General features: G+C 39.1%; 1 protein-coding gene across 1 annotated transcript in view; it reads left to right on the forward strand.

The window, feature by feature from the left end:
* Positions 1-297: 297 nt before the first annotated feature.
* Positions 298-19,238, forward strand: part of MICU1 (mitochondrial calcium uptake 1) — a 170,281-nt gene continuing 151,340 nt past the window's right edge. The window contains exon 1 of the mRNA XM_059662425.1: positions 298-454. The gene's annotated coding sequence lies outside the window, so the exon portion shown is untranslated. The remainder of the gene's footprint in view (positions 455-19,238) is intronic.

Raw genomic sequence — 19,238 nt, forward strand, 5'->3', positions numbered from 1 at the left:
AGATTTCTATGAACTCTGTGTGTGTGTGTGTGTGTGTGTGTGTGTGAGACTGTGTGTGTGTGTGTGTGAGTGTGTGTGTGTGTGTGAGTGTGTGTGTGTGTGTGAGTGTGTGTGTGTGTGTGTCCTTCCCGCCTAAATACTGAGGGGGCGGGGCCGGGCCAGGGGCGGGGCCTGAGAGCGGGGGCGGGGCCGAGGCGGGGCGGGGCCTGAGGGCGGGGCGGGGCGGGGCCGAGGCAGGCCGAGGCGGCTTGTTTCCGAGTCCCCCGCCTCCCCACCCCTTCCCTCCGTGCCCCGCCCACACGCATTTCGCCACTATCCCGACAGGCCCAGCGGCTAGAGGAGTCACCTGGAGGTGGGCGGTGGTGGCGGCTGGTCTCGGCTGTCTCTTCGTCTCTATGGTTTTCTGAGGTGGGAGGACTTGACGCAGAAGCAACTGGCGCTTCAGCGGGGACGGGTGAGTATTGAACTCTGAAGCGGGTGAGGAGACAGACATTCTTTATGGCAGGCAAAATGGAAGGGGGTGCAAGACGGCTTTAGGGACCTGGTCTCGGGGCCGGCCGTTTGTCGGCTCTGGGCTCAGGCGGCTTCTCAGATCGGGCGGGGGTCGCTGTCTCTCCCCGAGGCGCCCGTTCGTTCGGGGGCTGGAGAGGAGTCCTTCGTCTCTCCTGCTGCGCGTCGGCCGCTTTTCTTGACTTCACCCGCCCCTCCCTCTGTCCCGGGAGAAGTTCTCCGGGTGCCGCCGGGTTCACTGGGGCGCCGGCGTGCGTCTCCCCGCGGGCGCCTGGAGACACAGGCGGACTCGATAGGTTCCTCGGGCATTTGTGGGTGTGGTTGGAAGAGGGTGGGGGAGTTTACAGTTAGATCTGCGATGGGGAGAAGGATCAGCCTTTGAAACGAAACAAGTGGAAAGTCAATGGGGACCCGAAGGAGCAAAACAAAGCGCAGGCTTCGGGGACGGTTCAGTGTTTATGTTTCCAGTGGCTTCCCGCTCTCGCCCTCTCCGCCCTGCCCGCACCCACCACGCGGGGCTGCGCGGGTGAGCCAGGTGGCGTGGACTCTGTGGGAGCCCTGGCAGAAGAGTTAAAAACGTTAAGTTGCTGTCTCTGTGATCTTAGTGTTTGTGGTTTCTTTACCTTCTCTTTCAGGTGCCTAAAATATATTGTAGGTATTAGAAATATTAGTAGAATAACCATTTCATAGCTAAGGGACTAGAGTAAGCTGTTTTATTCTCCCTGGAAAGACCCATTTCTTACTATTATGTTATAAATAGGGGTGTCTATCAGTGTTTATGGGTGGGTTCTTGGGTTACCTTTGTCTATGTGAAAGCATCCCTTTGGGCCATGTGTGCAAGCGATCTTAGGGGAAGAAAGGAGTTTGCGGGTCAAGTGAAGCGGTTTTGAGTTGACAGCAGTAGGAGACTCTAGACTTCATGGAAACCATATGGCAAGTTAGTGAAATGTCAGCATCTTAAAACATAGATGTTGGCCAGGATGACCAACCTGCTGTCTTTCGGGTGTTGGACAAGGTAGTGAGCTTGTTTGTTACCACCTTATCTCAGGAACTTTGTGGAACCTTCTACCTCTTGTGTGAGGGAAGGTGGCTCTGGCCTCCAGCTGCTCTCTATTGTCACCCTTCTTAGGTCCCTGATTTCCTCTTCCACTTACGAACATCACTCTGGCTACCTAATTATGGCAAGAAAGTGTCATCAACACCTTCTAAGTGTCCTTAATTACTGAGGATTATAAAACACAGAGTAATTCTGGCAATAAGCATAGGTTCAGGAGTGGGTTGTATGCCGTGGGAGAAAGAGAAATAATTAGTTATTAATAAAAACTAATAAGCAAGAGGACAACAGTGTGTATTGCTGTCTTTATAATCTATAGAATATTTACTATATTTAGTAAGCAGACTTTTTACATTCTCAAGGGGTTCTGTTGACACCAACTTTCCTATAGTATTTAAGAATTAAACAATAGTATGTAATGTCTCCCATAATGCAAAATTATGCAAAATAATTATAACGGAAAGATCTAATTGACCCTCCAGACCTTATATTATTTAACATTATGGGACTAAAATAATTGATAGCTATTAAAACTAATGTGGCCACTTTTAATCTTTAGTTTTACCTCTCCTTATAAAATTATCTTTATTGTTGCAAGTATTATAGATGCCTCCCCATCCCCCATTGAACCCCCCCACCCTGCACCCGTCCCCCACCCCCCAGGCCTTCCCACACTATTGTCTGTGTCCATGGGTTATGCATATATGCTATCAGTTCTTTGGTTAATCTCTACTCACTTCCGCCTGCCTTCCCTCTGAGATTCATCAGTCTATTTCATGCTTCTATGTCTCTGGATGTATTTTGTTCATCAGTTTATTTTGTTCATTAGATTCCACATCTGAATGAGATCATGTGATACTTGTCTTTCTCTGACTGGCTTATTTCACTTAGCATAATATTCTCCAGGTCCCTCCATGCTGTGTCAAAGGGTAAGAGACCCTTCTTTTTTTACTGCTGCATAGTATTCCATGGTGTAAATGTACCACCGCTCTTTTCTTTTAAAATATATTTTATTGATTTCTTACAGAGAGGAAGGAGAGAGACAGAGAGTCAGAAACATCGATGAGAGAGAATCATCGATCAGCCGCCTCCTGCACACCCCCTACTGGGGATGTGCCAGCAACCAAGGCACATGCCCTTGACTGGAACCGAACCTGGGACCCCTCAGTCCGCAGGCTGACGCTCCATCCACTGAGCTAAACCAGTCAGGGTGTACCACCACTTTTTTATCCACTCATCTACTGATGGGCACTTGGGCTGTTTCCAGATCTTAGCTATTGTAAATAATGCTGCTATGAACATAGGAGTGCATATATTTTTTTCTGATTGGTGTTTCAGGTTTCTGATTGGTGTTTGAGGCATATAATTCTTCAAAGTGGGCTCACTAGGTCAAATGGCAGTTCCATATTCAATTTTTTTAAAAAATATATTTTATTGATTTTTTACAGAGAGGAAGGGGGAGGGATAAAGTTCTGCATCGATGAGGGAGAAACATCGATCAGCTGCCTCCTGCACACCCCAACTGGGGATGTGCCCACAACCAAGGTACATGCCTTTGACTGGAATCGAACCTGGGAACCCCTGAGTCCCCAGGCCTGTGCTCTATCCACTGAGCCAAACCGGCCAGGGCCCATATTCAATTTTTTGAGGAAACTCCATAGTGTTTTCCATAGTGGCTGTACCAATCTTCATTCCTACTGGCAGTGTACTAGGGTTCCCTTTTTCCACATCCTCACCAGCACTTTCATGTGCTGATTTGTTGATGGTAGCCATTCTGACAGAGAGATTTGCATCTCTCAGATGATTAGTGATTTTGAGCATTTTTTCATATGTCTCTTGACCCTCTGTATGTGTCCTTTGGAGAAATGTCTATTTAGGTCCTTTGCCTATTTTTAATCAAATTGCCTTCCTTTTGTTAAGTTGTATGAGTTCCTTATATATTTTGGATATTAACCCCTTATTAGATGGATGGTTTCTTTTGCTGTGCAGAAGCTTTTTATTTTGATGTAGTCCCATTTGTTTATTTTTTCCTTTGTTTCCCTTGCCCTAGGAGATGTATTGGCAAACATATTGCTATGAGAGGTGTCTGAGATTTTGCTGTCTATGGTTTCTTCTAGTTTCTTTAGTTTTACCTTTTGAGCAATTTTTACAATGGCTATAGCACTTGCTGAACATTAGCCATTTCTTCCCCATATAGAGTTGTTTAATATATTCCTTTTAAAAAGAGAAACAGTTTTTAAAAAGTTTACTCACCACTTTTTCCCCCCCTCAGAATAAAAATAATTTGCTTTTGTGCCAAGGGGAAAAGTTAATTCTTTTAAAGTAGATGTTCTACACACTTTGGTAAATTTTGAGAAAATTGTTAATGCTTTTAAGGTATTAAATATTGATATCTGAGCATATATGAGAGGAAAACACATGGGCATATTTCCTATGTTCCATACTTTCTATTATAAAAGTAACTAGGAGCCCAGTGTGTGATTTGAAATTGCGCGGCACTGCCCACCCTTGAGTCACTGGTCCGGCCCTGCCTCTCTCCCCGGGCCCGCAGAGCCTTGTCCGCTGCCTGTCCAGCCCTGCCTCCCTCTCCGGCCCTTGAAGCCACCAGGGCCACTGCTGATCAGGCCCTCCCCCAGTGCAGGTGCCCAGAGGCCCTTGCCGCCCTGCCCCTGCGCACAACCTCCTCCTGTCCTGTTGACCCATTACAGTGTCCTGGTTAATTAACATATTTCTCTTTTATATATATATATGTGTGTGTGTATATATATATATATATATATATATATATATATATATATATATAGAGAGAGAGAGAGAGAGAGAGAGAGAGAGAGAGAGAGAGAGATGTTTATTTTGGAAAATAGAAGTTATAGAAAATATAACATTGAAAGTTAAAAATCCTAATTTATCTTTTCCTCTGCCACAGGTAACCACTAGTTCCTTGCATGTTTGGGAATCAGTGTGGAAAAGTAAAGAGTGTAAAGTCAGACTCTGTGGGGAAGATGGTACTAATAGCACTAGCCTTACTTCCTCTAACCTTAGAAACCCCAGAAGAGAAAGAACTTTCCTTTCTCTAGTGTATGGGAGGGAGTCTCATTGGCTTGACTTGGGTCACTGTCCATCCTAGAGGCAATCTCTGTAGCTAGAGTGATAGAATGCCTTGTGTGGCCAGGATTGGCTCTTGTTCCTATCCTGGAGTGGGTTGTAGGGGGTATACGGTTTCAAACCACATGAATTAAGGGTAGGAGGCATATACTAGTAATTGCTAAAGGAAAATTGAGGTGTTATTTCCCAGAGATGGGAGAATTGATGGGTAGGAAAAAATAACAGATGTTCACTAAAATAATTTTTATGTATTTGTTTTTTAATTAAGAGAACTTGCTTTCCTTTCCCAGTATAAATTAAATTATACTTTACAGTGTGTATGTTGATTCCCCTCCCCCTTTTTTTAAATCCTTGCCCACAGATATGTTTTCATTGATTTTTAGAAAGAGGAAGGGAGAGATAAACATTAATGTGAAAGAGAAACATAGATCAGTTGTCTCCTGTATGTGCCCAAACTGGGGATCAAACCCTCAACCCAGATATGTGTCCTCACTGGGAATAGAACCCACAATCCTTTAGTGTAGGGGACAAAGCTCCAGCTGACTGAGCCACATGACCAGGATGACTTTTCCTTTTTAATATCTGTTATTTTATAAATTTATAGAACTTAAACTCTTCAAGTGCCTGGGTTGGGGGCTCAATCCCCAGTGTGAGGCATGGTGATATGATTCTCTCATCATCGATGTTTCTATCTCTTTCTCTCTACCCCTTTCTCTCCGAAATCAATAAAAACATATTTAAAAAATAAATAAGTAAACTCTTCAAGTGTATGTATTTGTACTGTTATCCTTACTCTGGAGTATTCACATTTTTTAACTTTAATATTATGCTTATTTGACCAGTCTGTTAAAATTGATTTTTGATAAATATTTTTACTACAGTGGATTAATTTGATTAACAAACTGTGGTTTATAAATAGTAAATTAAAATGTTCTAAATATTTAAGTATATCTAGGTAATATGATTAAATGCTTGACTCTCTGTAATTATTTCATGTTTATTTTTTTAAAAAATATATTTTTATTTATTTCAGAGAAGAAGGAAGAGGAAGAGAGAGATAGAAACATCAATGATGAGAGAGAATCATTGACCGGCTGCCTCCTGCATGCCCCCTACTGGGGATCAAGCCTGCAACCTGGGCATGTACCCTTGACCAGAATTGAACCTGGGACCCTTAAGTCTGCAGGCTGATGCCAAACCGGCTAGGGCAATTATTTAATGTTTTAAAAAGTATAGAAACCACTCACTTGTGTATTATATAAAAAATATCTACACTGCCCTGACTGGTTTGGCTCAGTGGATGGAGCGTCAGCCTGGGGACTGGGTGGTCCCAGGTTCAATTCCAGTCAAGGGCATGTACCTTGGTTGTGGGCACATCCCCAGTGGGGAGTGTGCAGGAAGCAGCTGATCGATGTTTCTCTCTAATCGATGTTTCTAACTCTCTATATCCCTTCCTCTCTGTAAAAAATCAATAAAATATATTTTTAAAAAATATATCTACACTAATAAAAGAGAAAGAGGCAACTTGACCGTACCTTCACAACACCCACCAGCCAATCAGGAGTGAGTATGCAAATTAGCCCAACAAAGATGGCGGGTTAATTTGCATACACAGGTGCTGAGCAGCCAGGGACAGGGTGGCTGCTTGCACATGTGCTGGCACCAAGCAGCCTGGGTCCTCAGGACCTAGGCCACTCTGAGCCTGTAGGCCCATGCATAGGCCCGGAGCGGCCAGGGTCCCAGAACAACCTCCAGCCACTCCAGTCCTAGGCCTGCAGGCGCTGAGTAGCCAGAGGCGGGGCGGGAACGCCCTCTGCATCACCGTGGCTGGCCTGTGGGCAGCACTCACGTACCGAGCGGCTGGGGGTGGGGCGGGACACCCGCTGCATTGCCCTGGCAACTCGGAGGGCATTCCTACTTCCCCTGCCACAGGCGCTGAGTGGCTTGGATCCTGGGGATGCCACTGGAGTGTCTGGTCCTGTCAGCCTAGCCTGGGGGCAGATGAAGTTCCCAGTCCTTTTGTTTCAGCAGCCCCTGGACCGGAAGTGAAAACCAAGAGCGCAGGGAGCACCAGGAATGCTGGGAATCATAGTTCTGGTAGCAGACGCATTGTGGGGTCTCCTCGACCAGTGGTTGGCAAACTGTGGCTCGCGAGCCACGTGCAGTTCTTTGGCCCCTTGAGTGTGGCTCTTCCACAAAATACCGACCCTTCCACAAATACTGACTTCTGTGCATGGGCCACGAAGTTTCAATCGTACTGTATGTGTGCACCCACATGTGGTATTTTGTGGAAGAGCCACACTCAAGGGGCTAAAGAGCCGCATGTGGCTCACGAGCCGCAGTTTGCTGACTACTGTCCTGGACATGAGCAAAGTGAGTCTGGAGCAAGTTATTGTTGCAGTGGGAGATGGAGGGAGAGCAAAGGTGAGAGACATAAGTAAAGTCAGAGTGTCGAGGAAAAATTAAAAGGAAGATACCCTGCAACTTCTAGGAAATCTCCACCAATGGAGCAAAGAAAAAAAAATACCTCTATTAGTCTGTGAGCAACAAACCAAACTGGGTTGGGGTCTCAGACAATTCACTCATGTGATTGCAAAAACAGACAGGAACTCCTGGTTTGGAGAGGGCTCCCCAATTGGAGAGGGTGTAGGTCGGGCTGAGGGAACCAGCCCCTGTGCACGAATCTTTGTGCACTGGTCCCCTAGTATCACTATAATTGTAACTAATTGCTGTCACTGGGTATTAACTTTAAAACTGTAGTTAAGCCCTGTCCAGGTGACTGGGTTGGTTGTATCATCGTCCTTTTGGTTCCAGTCAGGATACATACCCAGATTGTGGGTTGGATCCCCAGTCAGGGCATGTGCAGGAGGCAACCAATTGATGTTTCTCTGCCACATCTCTCTTTCTCTCTCTCTCTCTCTCTCTCTCTCATCAATTTTTTTTTTTAAAAAACTGTAGTTAACATTAATGTCTGGCTTCGTATCTTTATGTGTTATTCTGATGATGCATTGTATTTTTAGAAAAAATATAATTGAAGCAACATTGTTTACTGTCTTCGTTGGAAAGAAATGTTAATGGTTATTTCAATGAACATTGGAACTTCAATTGCTAACATTGGTGGCACATGCTTTAGTTTAGACAGATCTGTATTCTAAAACCCAACTCCATCACTCTGGGTGTTGTGAAAATTACTCAATTTCTCTGAACTTGAGTTTATTCCATTTGCAAAATTGAAATGATAATACCTATCTCTGGGGTTCTTGCCAGGATTAACTTAATTAATGTTTGCCAAGTGTCTTGGATATAGTAGGTTCTCATTAAATGTAACTTAATAATAACAATAACAAAAAATAATGTCTAAAAAGATTTTATTTTCCCAATTTCAGCATGTTTAACTGTGGGGAGAGTAAAATATACAGGTATTTGAGGAATTAACTATATTGTTCTTCATTCAGTTTGTCTTGATATTGGCAGGTGTTTACATTACATATTGCATATATAGTATAGCAATAGACTAGAAAACTTTGAACAAAATACAGTAATTATTAGTGTACTGCCATAGTATTTGAAGATTGCCTAATTTAAGTATGGTAACTTTCATGCTAGGGGAATGTATTGAGAGAATTTTACACAAACTTTGAGCTCAGTAAATTTTTGTATTAAGTGGAAGATACACTATAGGAGGATAACTATGTGTTGGACATCTCAGGAATTCAGATTAGAATTTATGGTGACTTTTGGTAATAGAAATGATAAAAATGGATTTGCTTTTATTTTTAAGGATAAGTTCAGTGTTGAACTCCTGTGAAGAAGTAATGCTTTGAGAATATGATATGTTAGATACCTGCAGGTGGAAGAGATAACAGTTTAGAATGTTTCTTGAAAACCCAAAAAAAAAAAAAAAAAAAGCAACTGTGTAATTGAAAAACTTGTGAGAAGTGATTGACACTAAATATAATTAATGATCTGGCATTGGGAAGTTAAATATTGCTGCATTAGGATGAGAGGTGTTTTAGCCCTTTTTATGAGAAAAGAAACAACTAGAAATGGGTTAATCTTTATTTCCCCAAACTAAGAGTAATCGGGGGGGGGGGTTGTTTTCTTTTTGGAAATTGTAAACATTTCCCAGGCAAACTTCAAGGTGGGTTTTACTGACTGTGAGAAAATTGAAACTTTAGTATAATATTTGAGAAATAGATCCTCATCATTCTTGTTAGCTACACAAATAATAGTTGCATTTCACTTCAAAGTGATTTTTTTAAAAAATATATATTTTATTGATTTTTTACAGAGAGGAAGGGAGAGGGACACAGAGTTAGAAACATCGATGAGAGAGAAACATCGATCAGCTGCCTCCTGCACTCCCCCCTCCCCCCCGACTGGGGATGTGCTCAAAACCCAGGTACATGCCCTTGACCGGAATCGAACCTAGGACCCTTCAGTCTGCAGGCCGATGCTCTCTCCACTGAGCCAAACCGGTTAGGGCTCTTCAAAGTCATTTAATGTTGGTTATTAAACTTAAAATGCCTATCCTAATAGCATTGCTTAAACAGACTTGAACAGTTACTTAATGTCTATTTCTAATCCCCAAGTTCTCAAGTATAATTTAAGATTTGCTTTTTAAAGTTTGTATCTTGAGTATTGGAATTAAATCAGCAAGCTATTTTTTTTCCTTTAAAAAAATAATCATTACTTTGATTGTCTACTATCCTATTAGGATTAAGTGAGCATTTTATACCACAGCATAGAGAGGGCTTTAGAATCTAAGCTGTAATACATCTTTCTAATGTAGCTTTTATGTCTCTACCTTCCCTTCCTATTCCTTCTTTCATGTTCTAGTCACAGTGAACTACTTTTTGCTCCCCCTACAAACCATGTCTTTTGTGTCTTTATACCTTTGCATAGGCTGTTTGTTGTACTTTGAACGCCTCTCCACCATCCTGACATCCTCGAAGTGGTGAGCTATTATTCATCTTTAAACTAGGTTAATGAGTTCTCCAATTCATAAAACTTCCCTCCACTTGATAGTGGTTATTTTCCTTTGTGGTTCCCTTAATAATTCTTTTTCCTTTAAAAACTATTTTTTTTCTTTTGTGGAGCAATTGTGTGTATTTTCTATGAGACTGAGTGTGTCTTGATGCTAGGAACTGAGTCTTATTCACCATCATATCCTGAGCACCTGTCATACAGACAAGCTCAGTACATGTTTAGTGAACAAATGAGTAAATAAGATATTTCATCTGCTTTAAAAATCAGAGTAGGAACAGGATATAATCCAGTAGATTAAGACTGCACTCTGTAACCTTTATCAATCTGAGACATTTAGATAACCTACTTGGACACATCTAGAAAATTCTGTCTACATATTCTACCACACATCAATAAACATGTTTTATCTGTATCAAGGCTCTGGAGAGAGAGAAGAAAAATCATATTCCATTCCTCAAGGAGCTCATAGTCTAATGGTGGAGGCAGACAGATAAATTGGTAATTACAATTAAATTTATGCTAAGTAAAATTTAAAATTAAGTTTATCAATTTCAATAGACATATTCCAGGTGCTCAGTAACCACATATAGCTAGTGGTCACTGTATTGAACAGTGCAGATATAAAACCTTCTGTCATTGCAGCACATTCTACTTGACAGAAGTGTTGTAGAACATTATAAATAGACTTGAGTCTATATTCTCTAGTTTCACATGATACTAGAGATTTTCAACCACATTCCTTTCTTGTTAAAATAAAACTTGCTTTTAGATTTGGAAATTAGCAAGTGGCTTATATTGTAATTCAAATAAAGCAGCATTGCTAATTTTTTCAGGTTTTTGATTTGTAATAGCATTTAAATTAAGTGGTTTTAGAATTTGATTTTCAACTTCAGTATTTATATCATCTAACTTTCCATCCTAATAATTCCCGAGATGGTAATGAAACATAATGGTTAGAGCAATGACTTTGGGATTGTAGAAATTTTCCTCTGCCATCTGCAGGCTATGACCTCTGGCAGATTTCTTAGAAGCATTGAGCTTTGGTGTCCTTCTCAGTTATATTGGAGTAAAATAATACTTATCTCAAGGGTCATTGAGGATTAAATAAGATAATGGATATCAGGCACTTGGCATAGTACCCCTCACAGATTAGTGTTAATTAAATGCTAGTATTAAAGAGAACTTGAACAACCAGTTATATAAATGAAAAACCATTTTTTAGAAAGTTGGGGGGATTGGAATATGGACTGCATATTAGATCATATCAAGAAATATTATAAATATTTTTAGTGTAACAGTGACATGATTATGTAGAAAGAAAGTCCAGATGTTGGAGACATACTAAATAGTAAAATATATAGCTGTGAAATGATATGATGTCTGAGGGTTGCTTTAAAATAATTCACGAAGACAAAGAGGAATAAAAGGGAGGCCAAGGCAGCTGGAGTTTTCAATGCAGAATCCTAGAGATTAGAGAGCTGAAAGGAGGGAGAACTCCTGAGATCTGCAAAGGCGTCCCCTCAGATATTCACGTCTGATCAGTGCATACATGTGAGGAAACTACCCGAGGCTAGAAAAAGAACCAGTTGAAAAGATTAGAGACAACTGTACTCAGAGTTCTTGTAGAGGCAGGAATAGTGTTGTTGTTTTTTCCTATCAACCAGAGTGGAAAATGTCTTAACAGGTCATCATGTAGAGTATTCAGAAGGGTTTTTCCTTAGTAGTGCCATAAATTAACCTTAAACTATATGCTGTGCTGGCCCAGCCTGAAAAGCTTAAAAGCAAGACCTGAAAGTGTCAGACTGTTTCCAGGTTACTGAATTGTGTCCTAGACCTAAGCTCAAGAATAGTTACAGGAAAACAAAAATATTCAGCACTCAACAAAGTAAAATTCACAGTGTCTGGCATCCAACCAGAAATTACTAGACATGCAAAGGAGCTGTAAAATATGACCCATAATCATGAGGGGGGAAAATCAATCAAAACTGAAACAGAATAGAATTAGTAGAAAGAAATGTTAAAACATTTTTATAGCCCTAGCTGGTTTGGCTCAGTGGGTAGAGTGTTAGCCTGCAGACTGAAGGGTCCCAGGTTCAATTGTGGTCAAGGGCACATGCCCCAGTTGTGGGCTCAATCCCCAGTCGGGGGCATGTAGGAGGCAGCCAATCAGTGATTCTCTGTCATCAGTGATATTTCTATCTCTCCCTCTCCCTTCCTCTCTGAGATCAATAAAAATATATTTTAAAAACCATTTTTATAATTAATGGTATATTCCATATGCTCAGAAAATAGAAGAAAGATTAAATATATTCAATAGAAACATGGAAGATCTAAAAAAAAAAAAAAGGACCCAAATTGAACTGAACCTCCACAGATGGAAACTACAATGTCTGAGACTTAAAAAAACAAAAGCAAAACATTGATGAGATTAATAGCAAATTAGACATTGAAGAATAAGACAAACCAAGGCTCATGAAATAATCTATGAAGAGTTCTTGCTAAAAGTACTTAATTTGACTCCAATCAAGCTTTTAAATATCACTTCCAGATTAAAGGAAATGAACGGATTAGAGAAACAATTTAAACCATGCTACAAGGAAGCAATTAGATAATTTAGAATTTGAGAAATGCTGTAATATATTGCTGCTTTGTCTTTTCAAAAATTAGGGTTGTGCTGTGATTGTGTGGTGAATAGACTAAATGTAAACTGAATTGTATGCTTCAAGATGGTTAAAATGGTAAATTTTATGTATATTAACCATAATTTTAAAAAATAACCATCTTTACCATTTCTAAGTGTACACTTACGAGGCATTAAGTACATCTGTGTTGTACAACCATTACCACCATTCATTTTCAGAACTTTTATTTCATTTTCAAACAAAATTCTATACCCATTAAACAATAATTCCTCCTCCCAATCCTACTTTCTGTTTCTACGAATTTCACTACTGTAAGTTCTTCATAAGAGTCGAATCATAAAATATTTGTCTTTGTACCTGGCTTATTTTACTTCACATAATGTCTTTAAGGTTCATCCATGTTGTTGGATATATCAGAATTAATTTTTTTCAAATTTTTATTATGCTAGAATACAAATAATATAAAACTTAACATCTCAACCATTTTAAAGTGTATAGTTCAGTAGTGTTAAGTACATTCAGATTCTTGTAAAGTCATCACCATCATTCATCTCTAGAACTCTTTTTATTGGACAGAAGTGAAATTCTACATCCATTAAACAACAACCCTCCATTACCCTTTCCCCCCAGTTCCTGGCAACTGCAATTCTATTTTCTGTCTTTATGATTTTGATGTGCTCTAGGCACCTCATATAAGTAGAATCATATAGTTTGCCTTTTTGTGATTGACTTATTTCACTTAGCATATTGTCCTCAAGATTAATACATGGTGTAGCATGTCTCAGAATTTCTTTCCTATTTATAGCTAAATAATATTTCTTTGTTTGTATAAACCACATTTTTTAAATTAATTCATCTGTTGACAGACACTTGGGTTGCTTCCACCTTTTGGCTATTGTGATTAACACTGCTGTGAGCATGTGTGTTTCAAAATATGTTTGCTAGTTAAGATTCTTGGACTAGATAGTTTTTTTAATTATAGTAAAATACACATAACAAATTTTGCCATTTTAATTACTTTTAAGTGTACCATTCCATGGTATTAAATACTTTCACATTGTTGTGCAACTATTCCTAGAACTTTTTCATCATGCCAAACAGAAACTCTGTACCCATTGAAGAATACTTAAAAAAAAAATGTTTGGTTTGGATCAACAACTATGCATTTTTTAATTTATTTTTAAAGAGAGAAAGGGAGAGAAAGAAACATCGATATGAGAGAGAAACATCGATCCGTTACCTCCCACATACACCCTGACTGAGGATCAAACCCGAAACCTGGGTGTGTGTCCTGACCAGAATCAAACCCGCCACCTTTTGGTGTAAGGGAGGATGCTTCAACTAACTAAGCCACACTGGCCAGGGCAAACAATAACTTCTTATTCTCTCCTCTTTTCAGCCCCTGGTTCCCTGTTAACCTCTATTCTATTTTCTATCTCAAAAACTTTGCCTATTTTAAGCACCTCCTATAAGTAGAATCATACAATTTTGTTCTATTGTATCTGGTTTATTTCACTTAGCATATTGTCTTCAAGCTTCATCCTTGTAGGATGTATCAGAATTTCATTCCTTTTTAAAATCTGGGCACCTTATATTTAGTATTTTTTATTTTCTATTAAATTTATTTAGGTGACATTGGTTAATAAGGTTATATAGGTTTCAAGTGTATGTTTCTATGATATATAATTTGTATATTGCATTGTGTGCCCACCACCCAAAGTTAAATCTTCTGTCACCATATATTTGGCCCCCTTTATGCTTCTCTAGCCCTAACCCTCCTTCCCTCTGGTAACTACCATACTGTTGTCTGTGTCTATGAGTTTTTGCTTGTTTTTCTTATTTGTTCATTTGTTACTTTCAGTTTTATATTCCACATATGAGTGAAATCATATGTTTCTTAACCTTTTCTGACTGACTTATTTCACTTAGCATGATATTCTCAAGGTCCATTCATGTTGTCGAAAATGGCAGTATTTCATCTTTTCTTATGGCTGGATAGTATGCCATTGAATATAGGTACCACATCTTCTTTATCCAGTCATCTATCAAAGAACACTTGTTGTTATGTCTTGGATACCATGAATAATACTGCAATGAAATAAAGGTGCAAATATCTTTGTGAATAAATGTTTTTCAATTTTTTGGGTAAGTACCCAGAAGAGGGGTTGCTGGGTCATATGGTAGGTAACTATTCTTAATTTTTTTTTAGGAATCTCCATACTGTTTTCATAGTGGCTGCACCAGTTTACATCCCCACCAGCAGTGAATTTCCTTTTTAAGGCTGAATATTATTCCATTATTATGTATGCACACATTTTTTTATCCATTTTTCTGTTGATGGACATTTCAGCTGTTCCTATTGTGGATAATGCTGCTATGAACACTGGTATATGAGTATCTGCTTGAGTCCCTGCTTTTAATTATTTTGGATATATACCTAGGAGTGGAATTGTTGGATCCTATGGTAATTCTTTGTTTAACTGTTTTCCATAGCAGCTGCACTATTTTACATTCCCACCAGCTGTGCACATTTTCTCCAACACTTGTTATTTTCTGCTTAAAAAAAAAAATGCCATCCTAATGGGTGTGAAGTGGTATCTAATTGTGGTTTTGATTTGCATTTCCCTAATGTTGAGCATCTTTTCTTGTATTTATTTGTATATCTTCCTTGGAGAAATGTCTAATCAAGTCTTTTGCCCATTTTAATTGGATTTTTTGTTGTTGTTGGACTAGATAGCTTTTAAATAAAAATATAAGATTTCTTAAAAATGGCAAATTGATTCCATGGATTTGAAATGCAATTTGGTTAGACAAAAAGGAACAAAAAGGTCCATTTCCTTGATTAGAATGGCAAGGATAGATAATAGATATGTTTATGATTAGAGTATTAGTTTGCACTTTAATTAAATGTTTGCAATAAAAGGAAGCATTTAAACACTTTATATTTATGTAATATTTTAGTGAAATGTATATTATATTGTAAAGTTTTTATTTGAATTATCACAATCAGCAGCATCCTCTTATATTACCTTCCCAACAAACATTTATTCATAATTTATTGTGTGTAGGCACTGTACTCAGGATTTTACAAGCATTTTCTTATTTAATTTTCTTCATAGTCATTTGCAGTGTTTTATTCCTGTTTTATGGAAGCTCTAAGTTGCCAAGTCTGGAATCACAGGTTTGACTGACTTCAGAATTAATAGCCACTAACGTCAAGTTAGTAAGGTCTGGTATCTAGATTAATTAACTAGGTTATCTTGAGTAAGACACTTAACTTTCTGGGCCTCAGTTTAATAAAACAAAATAAAATGTACAACAATATAAACTTATCTACGTGTTTAGTACCACTTTACTTTGTGATGTTCTAATTTGGGCTTTAATTAAATACTAAAGTTTAAAATATCTTTATGTAAGCAAGGGAAATCTTTTTTTAAAGTACCTAGAAAAATAGATAGAGAACAGACTGACAGCTGTCAGAGATAAAGGGGTTTATGGGGGCTGGGTGAAAAGGTGAAGGGATTAAGCAAAAAAACCCCCACAAAAACACACACCACAAATTCATAGGCACAGACAACAGTGTGGTGATTACCAGAGGGAAAGCGGGGTGGGGAAAGGTAGAAGAGGATATAGAGAGGATAAATGGTGATGAAAGGAGATTTGACTTAAAGTGGTGGATGCACAATGCAATGTACAAATGATGTATTATAGAATTGTACACCTGAAACCTATATAATTTTATTAATCAACTAGAGGCCTGGTGCACGAAATTAGTGCATGTGGTGGTGGTGGTGGTGGTGTGTGTGTATTCCTCAGCCCAACCTGCACCCTCTCCAATCTGGGACCCCTCGAGGGATGTCCACCAGGATCGAGCCTAAACGGACAGTCAGATATCCCTCTCACAATCCAGGACTGCTGGCTCCCAACCACTCACCTGCCTGCCTGCCTGATTGCCCCTAACCGCTTCGGCCTGCCAGCCTGATCACCCCTAACCACTTCCCTCCAGCCTGATCGACGCCTAACTGCTCCCCTGCAGGCCTGGTTGCCCCCAACTGCCCTCCCCTGCAAGCCTGATCCCCCCCAGTTACCCTCCCCTGCAGGCCTGGTTGCCCCCAACAGCCCTCCCCTGCAAGCCTGGTCTCCCCCAATTACCCTCCCTTGCAGGCCATCTTGTGGTGGCCATCTTGTGTGTTGGAGTGATGGTCAATTTGCGTATTACCTCTTTATTATATAGGATGTCATGCCAATAAATTCAATAAAAAATAAAAATTAAAAAATAAAAGTACCTAGGTAAATAAATTGGAATAAAGGTTTAAAAGGAAGTAAAATATTCTATGAAATATCTGCTATAGCTGTCAACCTAGCAGGTTTGTTTCTAAAGAGAACATAAATATAGACAGGTTGTTATAAAAGAGTATCTATAAAGATGTGCGTTGCTGTGAATGCTAAAAAAATTTCCACTGAAATTGTTATTTAGGCACAAAGAGACTTCATTTGCCAGAAATATATATTATTCTTACAGATTGGCCCATAGTACAATCAATTCTTTGCTATTAAAGGAGACTGAGTAACATGTCATAGACCTATGCTTGAGTTCTGACATGGAATTGTTATTATATTTTAATACAAGTGTCCAATTTTCTATATCTGGAAATTGAATATAATGCAAATGAGCATTGGAGCACTTATAAAATACAGAATTCTTGGCAAATGCAAGGTGACATCTTATTAAATATCGATTCCTTCATTCTGTTTTCACATATCATTTCTCTATCACAGTAGGATTTAGAGGTTTTAATTTAATAGGGAAGCCCATAAAGTATTCTGAGTTCTATAGTGCATATAATGCATTATTGTTGATCAGTATTTTACCTTTTATCCTTTTACCCTGAAGGTGTGTGTGTGTTTTAATTTACTCTTTCTAGCTCTGGCTGGTGTGGCTCAGTTGGTTGAGCATCATCCTGTGCACCAAGAGGTTGCTGGTTCAATTCCTCGTCATGGTACATGCCGGGGTTGCGGGCTCTATCCCCAATAGGGGAAATGCAGGAAGCAGTTAATTAATGATTCTCTCTCATCATTGACGTTTTTATCTCTCTCTCCCTCTCCCTTGCTTTCTGGAATAAAAAAAAAAAAGAGAGAGACTTCTAAGTCCAATGTACTTTGCTTTTTTTACACAGCATTGTTCCCTTCTCTCTTTTTGCGTTAAGAAATACTTTCTCTTTACAGGAAGGGGTAGTGAGGGCTGCATACTAGGAAAGACAATGGAAGGCATTTAGATTACCATCTGTGTTGACTTATTGTCAAGCAGAAGTTCTGTACGGGGATAAAGACTGGGCATTTGTGTTTTCTCTGACTTAGAAACTTGACCATGGATGGTGGAACAGGAAACCCTATTCTTTTTTTTTTTTAATATATTTTATTGATTTTTTACAGAGTGGAAGGGAGAGGGATAGAGAATTAGAAACATTGATGAGAGAGAAACATCAATCAGCCGCCTCCTGCACGCCCCCCACTGGGGATGTGCCCACAACCAAGGTACATGCCCTTGACTGGAATCAAACCTGGGACCCTTCAGTCCACAGGCCGACGCTCTATCCACCAAGCCAAACCGGTTAGGGCGAAACCCAATTCTTATTAATAGCTCTCTTTAGTCTTGAGAACTGTCAGGCTAAAAGCACCTTGGAATGACTTGCAAATTTAAGGTATGAGTAGAAGAAGAGAAAAAATAAGGAAAGCAATTAAAAGAAAAGAAACAAGGAATAAGGTTGTATTTCACGAGGCTGGTAGAATGCTCTGAAGTCATTGTTTCAGATCGTAACCTATTTGTAAATAAATTTTAAAGTGGTGTTATTTTAATATTTTATTTTTGAAGAGCTTCCTGTTTTCAATTCTGGTCAGAATAATATTGGTCTTATATTTCCCTCAGGATTCAAGTATACTCATTTTCTCATGTGAGGATTATATACTTATCAGGAAACTATTAATGGTTATGATACATTTGATTGATCTGTAGAGTTTAGCAGAGGCAGCTTAAGAATATATTTTGAAAGATTAAATTAAAGTAGTTTCTTTACAGGTCTCACCCAGTGTTACATATATGTTTTGATTTTGTTAGTGCCTCTTGTCTATACAAAATAGGGATGAGATTACTGAGTATTAGCTACTCTTAATGTTATAAATTAGCTCTGGTTAGTTTTTCATATCTCTAGCATCTTTCTCAACCAGGGTTCCTCATCTGAACCACAGAATTATATATATGTTTCAGTGATTACTTTCTCAATTTTCCTCCTATTTGGCACAAAACTACTCCATTCTAGACAGTTAGTTCATTGCCCAGTAGATGTCTTTGTTCTCATGCAACATCTGTTGAAAAGGCTGCAAGAGTTCAATAACTATTGGTCCTTAACTCCCCACAGTTGCTACATAGGGAAAAAGCAAGTTGTAACTGATGAAAGAGTGCAAGTAAGAAAGACAACAGGGATTTTTATCTGTTTTATCCTGTTTGGAGAAATATTGTGAGCAGTCATATGTGTAATTGAGTTTTTCCTCAAGGAATACGAAACGTGTAGTCATTGTGATTTAATGTAGGCAAATGATATTTACAAATGGAAAATGCCTTATAGTAGGAAATACTTTTTTAAATTCATAGACTCTTTTTTAAGCAGTTTTAGGTTCAAAGAAAAAAAAATTGAGTGAAAAATTCAAAGTTCTATATACATACCCCTTCATTCCATCCCCCAGTTTCTCTTTTTTAGCATCTTGCTTTAGTGTGACACATTTGTTACAACTGATGAGCCAATATTGATATATTATTAAGTAAAGTACATAGTTTACATTATGGTTCACACTTTGTGTTGTACACTCTATAGTTGTTATTTTTTACTAGAGGCCCGGTGCACAAAAATTTGTGAACTCAGGGAGGTCCCTCAGCCCGGCCT

Source organism: Myotis daubentonii, chromosome 13, assembly GCF_963259705.1.
Source record: "Myotis daubentonii chromosome 13, mMyoDau2.1, whole genome shotgun sequence".
Lineage (NCBI taxonomy): Eukaryota > Metazoa > Chordata > Mammalia > Chiroptera > Vespertilionidae > Myotis > Myotis daubentonii.